The following is a 10,813-nucleotide window of genomic DNA, read 5'->3' on the forward strand; positions in this document are numbered from 1 at the left end:
GATTTTAAGCCCACACTTAATACATTTAATGGTTTTTAATTGTTATGATTTGATTTTTTTTTTTTTTTAAGAAAATCTCGACAATACGAAAGAAATTTAATAATATGAAAAAAAATGTTATACCTAGTCTGGACAAAAACTTTACTCCTCGTAAAGCAAGAAAAACAAAATACAAGAAAAGAGAGGTGACATGACATACATCTTACCCCCTTGAAAAAGAAAATACAAGAAAAAAAAGAGGGACAAGACCTTAACCCTCTTGAAAAAAAAAATATAAGAAAAAGAGAGGGTGGGTGGATATAGGACCAAACCTCTCTAAAATAAAACCTACAAGGTAAGAACCTGCAAGACAAGCTGCAAACAAAAAAAGGAAAATCCAAAAAAATTAGGTAACAAGAAAACCATGCATCAAGAAGGAGAGATAAACCTGTAGGCCGGCATACACAAGAAATATGATTGCAAAAAATGAAGAATCTCTATAGGAGGAGTAGCATGCCAAACAAGTGAAGACGAAAGATGTCACATCCCCGCCCGGGACGGATCACTTCTCGGGCTCGCTCCACCACCGTAGCACAATATTGTCTGCTTTGGGCTTACCATTCCCTTACGGTTTTGTTTTTGGGAACTCACGAGCAACTTCCCAGTGGGTCACCCATCATGGGAGTGCTCTCGAGCACTACTCGCTTAACTTCGGAGTTCCCATAGAACCCGAAGCCAGTGAGCTCCCAAAAGGCCTCGTGCTAGGTAGGGATGGGAATATACATACAAGGATTACTCCCCTAGGCGATGTGGGATGTTACAATCCACCCCCCTTAGGGCCCGACGTCCTCGTCGGCACACTTCCGGCCAGGGATTGGCTCTGATACCAAATTGTCACATCCCGGCCCGGGACGGATCACTTCCCGGGCCCCGCTCCATCATCGTAACACGATATTGTCCGCTTTGGGCTTACCATTCAACCTGAAACTAGTGAGCTCCCAAAAGGCATCGTGTTAGGTAGGGATGGGAATATACATATAAGGATCACTCCCCTGGGCGATGTGGGATGTTACAATCCACCCCCCTTAGGGGCTCGACGTCCTCGTTGACATACTTCCGGCCAGGGATTGGCTTTGATACCAATTTGTCACATCCCGACCCGGGGGGGGGGACCATTTCCCGGGCCCGCTCCACCACCGTAGCACGATATTGTCCGCTTTGGGCTTACCATTCCCTCACGGTTTTGTTTTTGGGAACTCACGAGCAACTTCCCAGTGGGTCACCCATCATGGGAGTGCTCTCGAGCGCTACTCGCTTAACTTCGGAGTTCCCATAGAACCCGAAGCCAGTGAGCTCCCAAAAGGCCTCGTGCTAGGTAGGGATGAGAATATACATATAAGGATCACTCCCCTGGACGATGTGAGATGTTACAAGAGAAGCCCTAAATTGGTCAATTTATCAGCAACTACATTCCCTTCTTGAAATGTATGAGATCAACGGAATATCATGTGCTGCAATAAAAAAATACCGTTCTTCCAATGAGTCTAGAGTGACCAAGGAGGAGAAAAAGAACCAAAAGCAAAACAAGATATTACGCTAGAAGAGTCATTTTCAAGTCATAATTTTTGCCAACCTCGCGCGTGAGCCAATTTTACAGCAAGAATGGCAGCATGAAACTCTGCATAGAAAGAAGTACAATACTCCATCAGTGAGAGTTTTAATAAAAATAGTTGTGTTGCAGGTGCCCCATGGCAAGAACATTCAAAATAGGAAACAAAAAAGAAAGATGCATAAATTAGGGATTTTAATTAATTCTCATAATTTAACATAGTGGCGGAATGGAAATAAAAATAGAGAGTTTTAATAAAAAGAGTTTACAAAACTATAAACAAATGGGGCCCACTTTAAACAAACCAGACATTCGATAAATTTTTGTTTCCCACGTTGGGAGAACATGGGTTAATGCTTTCTAAGGATGGCAATTTAACTCAATCCTCATAAATAACCGATCCGAATGGTTCGGTTTTGAATTAGATTTCGGGTACTTTATGATTATGGATAACCATCGAATAAATTTTTCAATTTTGAGTTTGGTTAGGTTATTGGGGTATCCGTCCCGAACTCATGCCCCAAAATGAAATATTTTCATTTTAATAAAAAAATATAAATATTTATTATATAGAGAATAGTTACCAATAATCATGCATTAAGTCCGTACTAGTAACTATATGCATTGCATTATTAATAACTAGCATATGCCCTACTATGTGAGAATAATTTTTATTTTTATTTTAAAATGGGAAGGAGAAAGAAAAAAAGAATGTGGATTAGAGAGAGAAGTTTTTTATTTATACTTTATCTTTAAAAATTAGAGGAGGTTAGGATCTCAAATGCTTCCTAGGCTTGATGGAGGGCATAACAGGAAATAAAAGTAGCCCATTGCGTCTTTTGAAAACTAAAACACGTGGAATCTTAGAGGGGATGGTTGGAGTCGTTCAAAGCGAGTCTCGCAAGCAATTTTCTTTTGGTAACATGTTTTATTTCACATTTGTTTTTAAAAAAAAGAAATTTAGAGAGAGTCTCATTTTTTAGAGTCTTTTTAATATTTTTATTTTTTATTGAAATTTGAAGAAATATTTTTTATTAGCACTCTACATAATATTGTATACATCCATATTAATACTTATATACTCTAATATGCAAAAATAATTTCGACCTTATAAGGTCTTAAAAACTTGATATAAGTCCAATTTTTTTAGTCAATAGTAGGAATAGTCCAATTTCTTAAATTTAAATATTTTATTATCAATAATTATCTCTTCAATGAAAAAATTTATTGTAAAAATCAAATTTCTTCATAATTATCTCTTGGATTATTTATTTTTATTTATTTTTTTGTTATTTCTTGTTCTTCCTCCTGTTTTAACCCATTTATAGATTTTATTTTAATTTTTATACTCAACCTATATCACAGATTAATTGTATTTATCTACCTACATGACAGATTTTTTTTCATAGTTAACCTGTCACAGATTGATGTGTCTTGCTTGTAGGTATATTATGTCTTTTCTACCTTTTAGTTAGGTTTTATATCTCACTTATGGGTATAATATATATTCATATATTTGCTACTTGAGTTAGGGTATAATGTTTTGCAAATAGATCTATGTTAGCATACTAGTTTTTTTGTTATAAGATATTAATTAGATATTTTGGAGTTGGAAAATGCATAATATTAAAAGATTTTAATTGATTTTTAATATTTTTAGAAAATATTAAATGAGTATAAAAGAAGTAAAAACATATAATTAGATAACTGGACTCACTCCTAAAAACATACAATGTTTTTTGACCTGGATCTAAAAGCCCCCAAAAAAATAAATAGAAAATTAAATTTTAATCCTTAAATAAGATGAAGTTTAGAAAAATGTTTTATACAAGATTAAAAATTGATTTTAGTCCCTAGACTCTATTTAATGCCAACAAATTAAATGTCTCTCTTTTTTATTTATAATTGTATGGTGTTCACAAATCAAATTTTATGAAAATATTATAAATTTTAATTCTCATTATGGTAAGTATCTTATATAGAAAAATATTTTCGTAAAGATTTTTTTGGTACACATGTTTTTGCATATTTTCTGATGTGCCACTAATTCATTACAATATATTTAGGTACGAATATTTCGGTACACTAGGTTAGTATAATATGTTTAGGTACGGACATTTCGGTACACTAGTTTATTATAATATATATGCACCGACATTTCGGTACACTACTTTAGTATCATATATTTAGGTACGGAATTTTTCGGTACACTTATGTTTTTGCATATTTTCTTATGTGCCACTATTTCACTACAATATATTTAGGTACAGACATTTCGGTACACTAATTTAGTAAAATATATTATGATACAGACGTTTAGGTACACTAATTAAAGGAAGTAAAATAAATATAAAAGAATTAAAATGTGTATAATAGTAAATAATTTTAATTTTAATGTAATTACATTAAATAAGATATCTATTAAATATTAAAACAAAAATATAATATAAATTTGAATTAAGTACACATTAGAGGACTAAAATCAATATTCAATCTAACACATGGTTTTTATTGAATTTTAATCTTCTTCAAGGATTAAAGTTCAAATACCCCAAAAAAAATATTTTTAAAGACACCCCAATCACTTTTAACATGTATCACAAAATTATTTATCTTTTTCACCTCTTAAAACCACTATTGCCCTGTTTTGTGGAACACAATCCTAACCTATAAAACTACAAATACGTTCATTAAGAAAAAAAAAAATGGAATATGAGATCAACGTTTAAAAAGCTTCACATGAAGTAAGACTAAATGGGCATGCCTATAATTGCATTATGAATGATATCTCTCAAATAAAGTAGGAGGTTACCGCTTCCGACAGATATTCAACTTTGTTTCTAATTATTATTTAAAATATGAATGATTGAACATATAATTATTAAGGAAAACTAATGAAAATGACTTGAAAACTTTGAGTTTTAACGAAAATGATAAAAATATGTTATAAGTGAATAGTACCAGGATTAACTTTTTAGTGTAAAAAATGTGATTATCTATCGCATAGAATGAGTCCAGGCATAATTCCTTGAGTTTAATTTTTTCCCTATAATCCTTTTGGCTTTCTTGAATCATGTAAATTCAACAGAAACCTGTCCAAATGGTCCAACTAGCTCTTTACTGATTATGCAGAGAAACACATGCAAATAAAGTGGACCAACTCACTCTCCTATTCCACCCGCATCAATACCTCGTTTAGGATTTGCTGAACTAAAGCCTTATATCATCTGATCAATCAACAAAATTATTAGTGAACATATAAAATAAAAAATAAAAAAAAACCATGAAACAAAACAAAATGATGAATAATCAACAACAAAAACTCGTTTGCTAGATCTTATTCTTAAAAAATTTAAAATTATGTGATAAATCAACAAAATCATTAGGGTATAAAAGAAACGAAGAAACAAAACAAAATGATGAATAAATTAAAGTAGAAACTATAAACACTTATCCAAATTGCAAAACAACAGTTATAGAAAGACAAAAAGTAGTCTTTAATTTTCTGCAACAAATGTTATTAAAGCCTTGATCTCTCTACATATCTCTCCACTCTCCCTCCGCAAACAAGAAACAAAATAATCAAATCTCATAGTTGATTGGGACCTTTAGATGTGGAGGCTCTGTGCAATTGCACAAGATACTCCCCCTGACTGCTGGCACTAAGTACTCTATTATTGTTATTGTCTTTTAGTAATCATGGTTTTCGTTCGTACGATTAAGCTTTAAACAAAGCTTATCTTGAGGAAAACTTTGATGCCAAAAGCAAAATGAAGTGTTATTGGCATTTCAAATATTTTATTCTACATTCCTTATAAGTGTATTTTTCTTTCTAAATATAAAAAATTTGAAGTGTAAAATGAGAAATTTGAAGTGTTAATAACAATTCTTAAAGCAAAATGACAAATTATGCATGAAACACGAGTTTCAAAAAGTGGTAGATACGAAAATAATTGTCCATAGATATGACCTAATTATTTCAAGCAAGATTCCAATCAAATTTGCATGTACGTCACTCAAGAAAAAACCATTTGTTCATAGACATGTGTAAAGGACGACAACTTTAAACAAAGCCGATGTTTGGAGCTTTAACTTTTAGACAATACGTGGAGCTTTTTGAAAAAACAAGCTCAACTCTTGAACATTGATGCCAAAAGAAAAATGCCACGTAATGCATGAAACAAGATTTCCAATCAAATTATAGCTTAAAGAGAAATGTTAGAGATTTTAAAAAGTAGAATTCTCTATGAATTTTTTATCATCTCATATTTTTAGCATAATATTTTATAATGTTGACACGAAAATTGATGTTAAACTGTGATGTGACAAAGAGTTCATGAAGAATCCCAATTTATGAGAGTTCTTTTAGCAATTCTCTAGCTTAAAGTCCTAATGTATATATTTACTTGACTTGAAGGGTAACTTGGAAAATTAAACGTTGTATCTTTAGTCAACTTTAACACTATATTTGGAGGAGTGAAATAAACTTGAATTTTGGACAAAAATAAGAATTTATAATTTGACATGTATCAATTTCCTTATTTGGATTCATAAACATAGAAATTTAGAATTTCCGCGTGAAAAAAAACTTGAAATTTGGGACCTCCAATTCCCAAATTTAAATTCTATGTAAATGTGTGTCATTTTCAAATTTCTATAAGTGAGAGTTCAAAAAAAAAAATAAAAACAAACTTGACCATGAGTGGCCACCACCTACCCCCACCACATGTTGCCACCACCACCACGGCTACCACCATCACCACATGCCGTTGTGGCCGCCGCTGCTGCCATCGCCTCCACCCACTACCATCGCTGCTGCCATCACCACCAAGCATCATCACTGTTAACGCCACCACCACTACTAACTACCACATTTCATAACTATTATCTTTCATTTATATTTAGTTAATGATTCTGTAAAAATAATAAATCTTGTATTCAAATGTCATTGTTCGTTGTTCTTGTGAGTGACGGATGATAGCCATGGCGTGTATATAACTATATCGATGACAACACGAAGTCAATCTTTTTGAACTTTAAGTCAGGACAAACTCTATTATTGTTATTGGCTTTTAATAATTAGACAATTAAATTTCTTATTTAAACCCGTAGGGTAACCTTCTTTTTTCAGTGCTGACTTAATAAATTGTTATCTTTCAGTCACAAATGCCGTTAACTTAAAAAAAATGAATAGAAACATGATTTTTATGACCACACTTAGATTTAAAGGAAAACTAATGAAATAGAAAACTTTAAGTTTTAACGATAAAGATAAAATAAAGGGTAAAATGAATAGTTACATGATTGACTTTTTAGTGTAAAAATGTGGTTTTTCGTTAAAGTGAATAATATCGCAGGTTTTTTTTGTTAAAACTCCCTAGATCATGGTTTTAATTGTTATGATTCAAAATTGTTTTTTTTTTTTTTTAGTTAGAAAACCTTGACAATACGAAAGAAATTTATTGATTAAAAAAAAGTTATACCTAGTCAGAAAGGACAAAAACCTTACCCCTCATAAGGCAAGAAAAACAAAATACAAGAAAAGAGGGGAGACATACACATTACTCCTCTTGAAAAATAAAATACAAGAGAAAAGGGAGACTAGACCTTAACCCTCTTGAAAATAGAAAATACAAGAAAAGGAAAGGGTGGACATAGGACCAAAACTCTCTAAAATAAAACCTAAAAGGTAAGAAACAAGCTGCAAACCAAAAAAGAAAAATCCAAAAAAATTAGGTAAAAAGAAAACCACACATCAAGAAAGGGAGATAAACATGTAGATTGGCATACCCAAGAAATCTAATTGCAAAAAAGGAACAATCTCTATAAGAGGAATGTCATGTCAAACAAGTGAAGACGAGAGAAGCTTAAATTGACCAATTTATCAGTAACTGCATTCCCTTCTCGAAATGTATGAGATCAACAAACTACCATGTGCTGCAATCGGAAAATATTGTTCTTCCAATGAGTCTAGAGTGACCAAGGAGGAGAAAAAAAACCAGAAGCAAAACAAGATACCACGCTAGAAGAGTCACTTTCAAGTCATAAACTTTGCCAACCCCGCACATGAGCCAATTCCACAACAAGAATGACAGCATGAAGCTCTGCATAGAAAGAAGTGCAATACCCCAAGCTCAGTGAGAGACCACCAAGAAAAAAACCTACAGAATCTCGAAGAACCCCATCGCAAGCCACAAGACCCAAGTTACCTTTAGCAAGGCCATCTGTAGGAGAGGCCAAAAAATAGGAACTATAGAAGGAGCTTTACAAAATCCAACCCCGATTCCAAGAAAGATTAAAAGTTGCTTAAACAAATTCCCCTTGTTATTATTTGAACTACATTTTATTTGGAATTTTGGCACTTGCCACCTCCATGAATCTTCTTCAACTTTCTTTTTTCTTTTGCCTCTTATGTTTAAGGGTGTACTATCCACACCTCTCTTGTTAATTTCTGCCTTTTGATATTCTTCTATTCATCAGATCCGAAGGCCAAAAATTAGAATAATGTGTGAGAAGTAAAAAGAGATGTGTATATATCACACTCCTATGTTTATTCTACAGTGCCAATAAATATAAGGAAATCAATTGTAAGATTCATGTTTGTATAAGGTTTGAGTTTTCGAAGTTCCATTGCCTATATTGGAGGTATGATGAGCATCGTGTTAACTTTATACTAAATAGATTTGGTAAGGTATTTTATATTGTAGATACATTTGAGTATCGTGTTTACCTCCTACTAAATAAATTTGAGTATCATGTTAACTTTATACTAAATAGATTTGGTAAGGTATTTTATATTGCTTATTTTAGTTTTGATAGGTAACTATTTTGTTTAGATGTGTTGCAGGTGCCCCATGGCAGGAACATTCAAAATAGGATACAAAAAAAAAAAAGATACATAAATTAGTGACACACCCCGACCGAGATCAAGGCATGCTGGCCGTCACGTGGAAGTGACGTAACCATGTGCACAGTGCGGAACCTAAATAAAATAATAACAGTAAAAGTACGAATAAATAAAAACCAGCTTTACACAAAGTAATAACATACACGTGCAAGCGTAAGTGTGAAAACAAAGTTCAGAGCACGAAGACCTAATGCAGTCCAGAAGACACAACAATACGTAAACACACCCAAAGGTGGTCCTACACGGGTGATAATCTGTCAGGTATGCCGGGAAATCCTCTGGGGAGCCACCAAGAATGCTAGCCAACTAGAACCTGGAGAGGTGCAAAACAAAAGTGTGAGTGGGCAAAAACAAAGCTTTTCAAAAACCATTTCAAAACGAGATTCTAACCCCTCGCCGTAAAACCTGTATACTTCCCAGAAACATAATATACATATATAAACATGCTCGGAAAATATGCCATGCCAAATGTCTCTAAATAGAATGTAAGTGCTCAGGAATGTCAAATCAATGCCACGAATCTGTCAGCCGGAGTCACCTAACGTGACATGTACGGCTGAATCTAGAGCTCAAATCTTCATCTCACTGACTGTACCAGCACACGAGTCGGAACCACCTAACGTGGTCTGTACGACAGGACTGGGTGTAATATAAGTACGCTCAAGTGCTACGATCACGTGAAGGCTGGGCGACGAATCGCGGGTCACCTACGAGTCGAAACCACCTAACGTGGTCTGTACGACAGGATTATGCACCTAACTTGGATCCAAGATGAGCGTGTGGTGCGGGAGGTGAACATCACGTGAAGGACTGTGCCCAACTTTGGGCGGGAGCACTAACACCGGGGGTGCAGGTTATGAGCTCTCTATGCATCTCTAATCACTACTGAACGTAAACATAAATCGTAACTCACCTAGCACTTACCTGAGCGTCCGCAACGCCAAACATATATATATATATACGACTAATAATGTATAAATAAATGGCAAACAATAAGCATGGCATAAAAACGTATAAATGTTTCAATTCATTTTCTGGGAAAACATAAGTATATAGGTATATACGGAAAACCAAAAGCCCACTCACTGGTATGTAGATGGGTTGTAACCCCCTTGCCTCGAGTGACCGCGCTCGTCCTCGGGATAGGTCTCACCTATATGCGAAACAACTACAGAAACGTTAATTTTAAAGCACATAACCAACCTTATGAAATAACTTCTCATACAATGCTCAAATGGGGTGTATGAATACACCAACGTGATCTACTCAACCTCAGGAACATCCCCATATTTTTAGAAAAAATTTCCACCACCGCACGCGCCCCCATGCACAGGCCACGCGCAGGCACGTGCCTGGCACACTGACGACGTCAGTTAACGCCGTCAGGAATATTCCATTAACTTTAACGGATTTCGTTAACGCCGTTAGGAATATTCCGTCCAAACTGACAGAATATTCCGTCGTCTTCTCCGGCGAAGCTCCGTTAAAACTTCATATCTTCTTCGTTTTTCAACCAAATTTCACAAAATTGGTACCAAAATGAAGCTTACAACGAGAGGAACAAATCCATACCACTTTCAAGCACTAAAATCCACGGAATCTCGCCGGGAAAACACCACCAACTCCAGCCAACCTTGAAACTCACGATCCCGACGTCCAAAACCTTCAAACGAACCACCCCGAGCCTCCTAAGGACCTCACCAAGCTTCCTACAAGCTTGAAATTCCCAAAAACACAAGAATTAACGTGTGCATGAACAGTGACAAAATCAGGGTATCCCGGGTTCGACGTGAAAACGAAGGTATCCTTACCTGAAATGGGTATGGTTGAACTCCTACGGACCTCACGAGCATGAATATGTACTTTGTTTCCTCGATCTGTAAAGATTTGGAGGGTTTTGGGGTGTGTCCGTACAAGTGGGGATGAAAATGGGAGAGAGAGGCTCGGGACAGAGGTACAGGGTAGGGAAAGGGTGTGGGAGGTGAGGGGGGGTGTGTATGGTCCAAAACCTTCCAACAAAAATCCCAAAAACAACCACACAACGAAGTAACCACACTAGGGGCAAAAATGTCATTTCACCCCTACGGTTCGAAAATCCGGAACGGGTTGTCACAACCTACCCACCTTATTTGAATTTTGTCCCGAAATTCAAAACAACCACACAAAGCAAACCCCTAGCGATCAAAGAACAACCGAGGATACAATTCTTTCATCCGATCTTCAATTTCCCACGTAGCTTCCTCCACGGAATGATTTCTCCACAAAACTTTCACCAAATTCACTGTCTTGTTCCTCAGAACATTTTCCTTCCAATCTAG

Source organism: Pyrus communis, chromosome 10 (assembly GCF_041283825.1).
Source record: "Pyrus communis isolate YQ-2024b chromosome 10, ASM4128382v1, whole genome shotgun sequence".
Lineage (NCBI taxonomy): Eukaryota > Viridiplantae > Streptophyta > Magnoliopsida > Rosales > Rosaceae > Pyrus > Pyrus communis.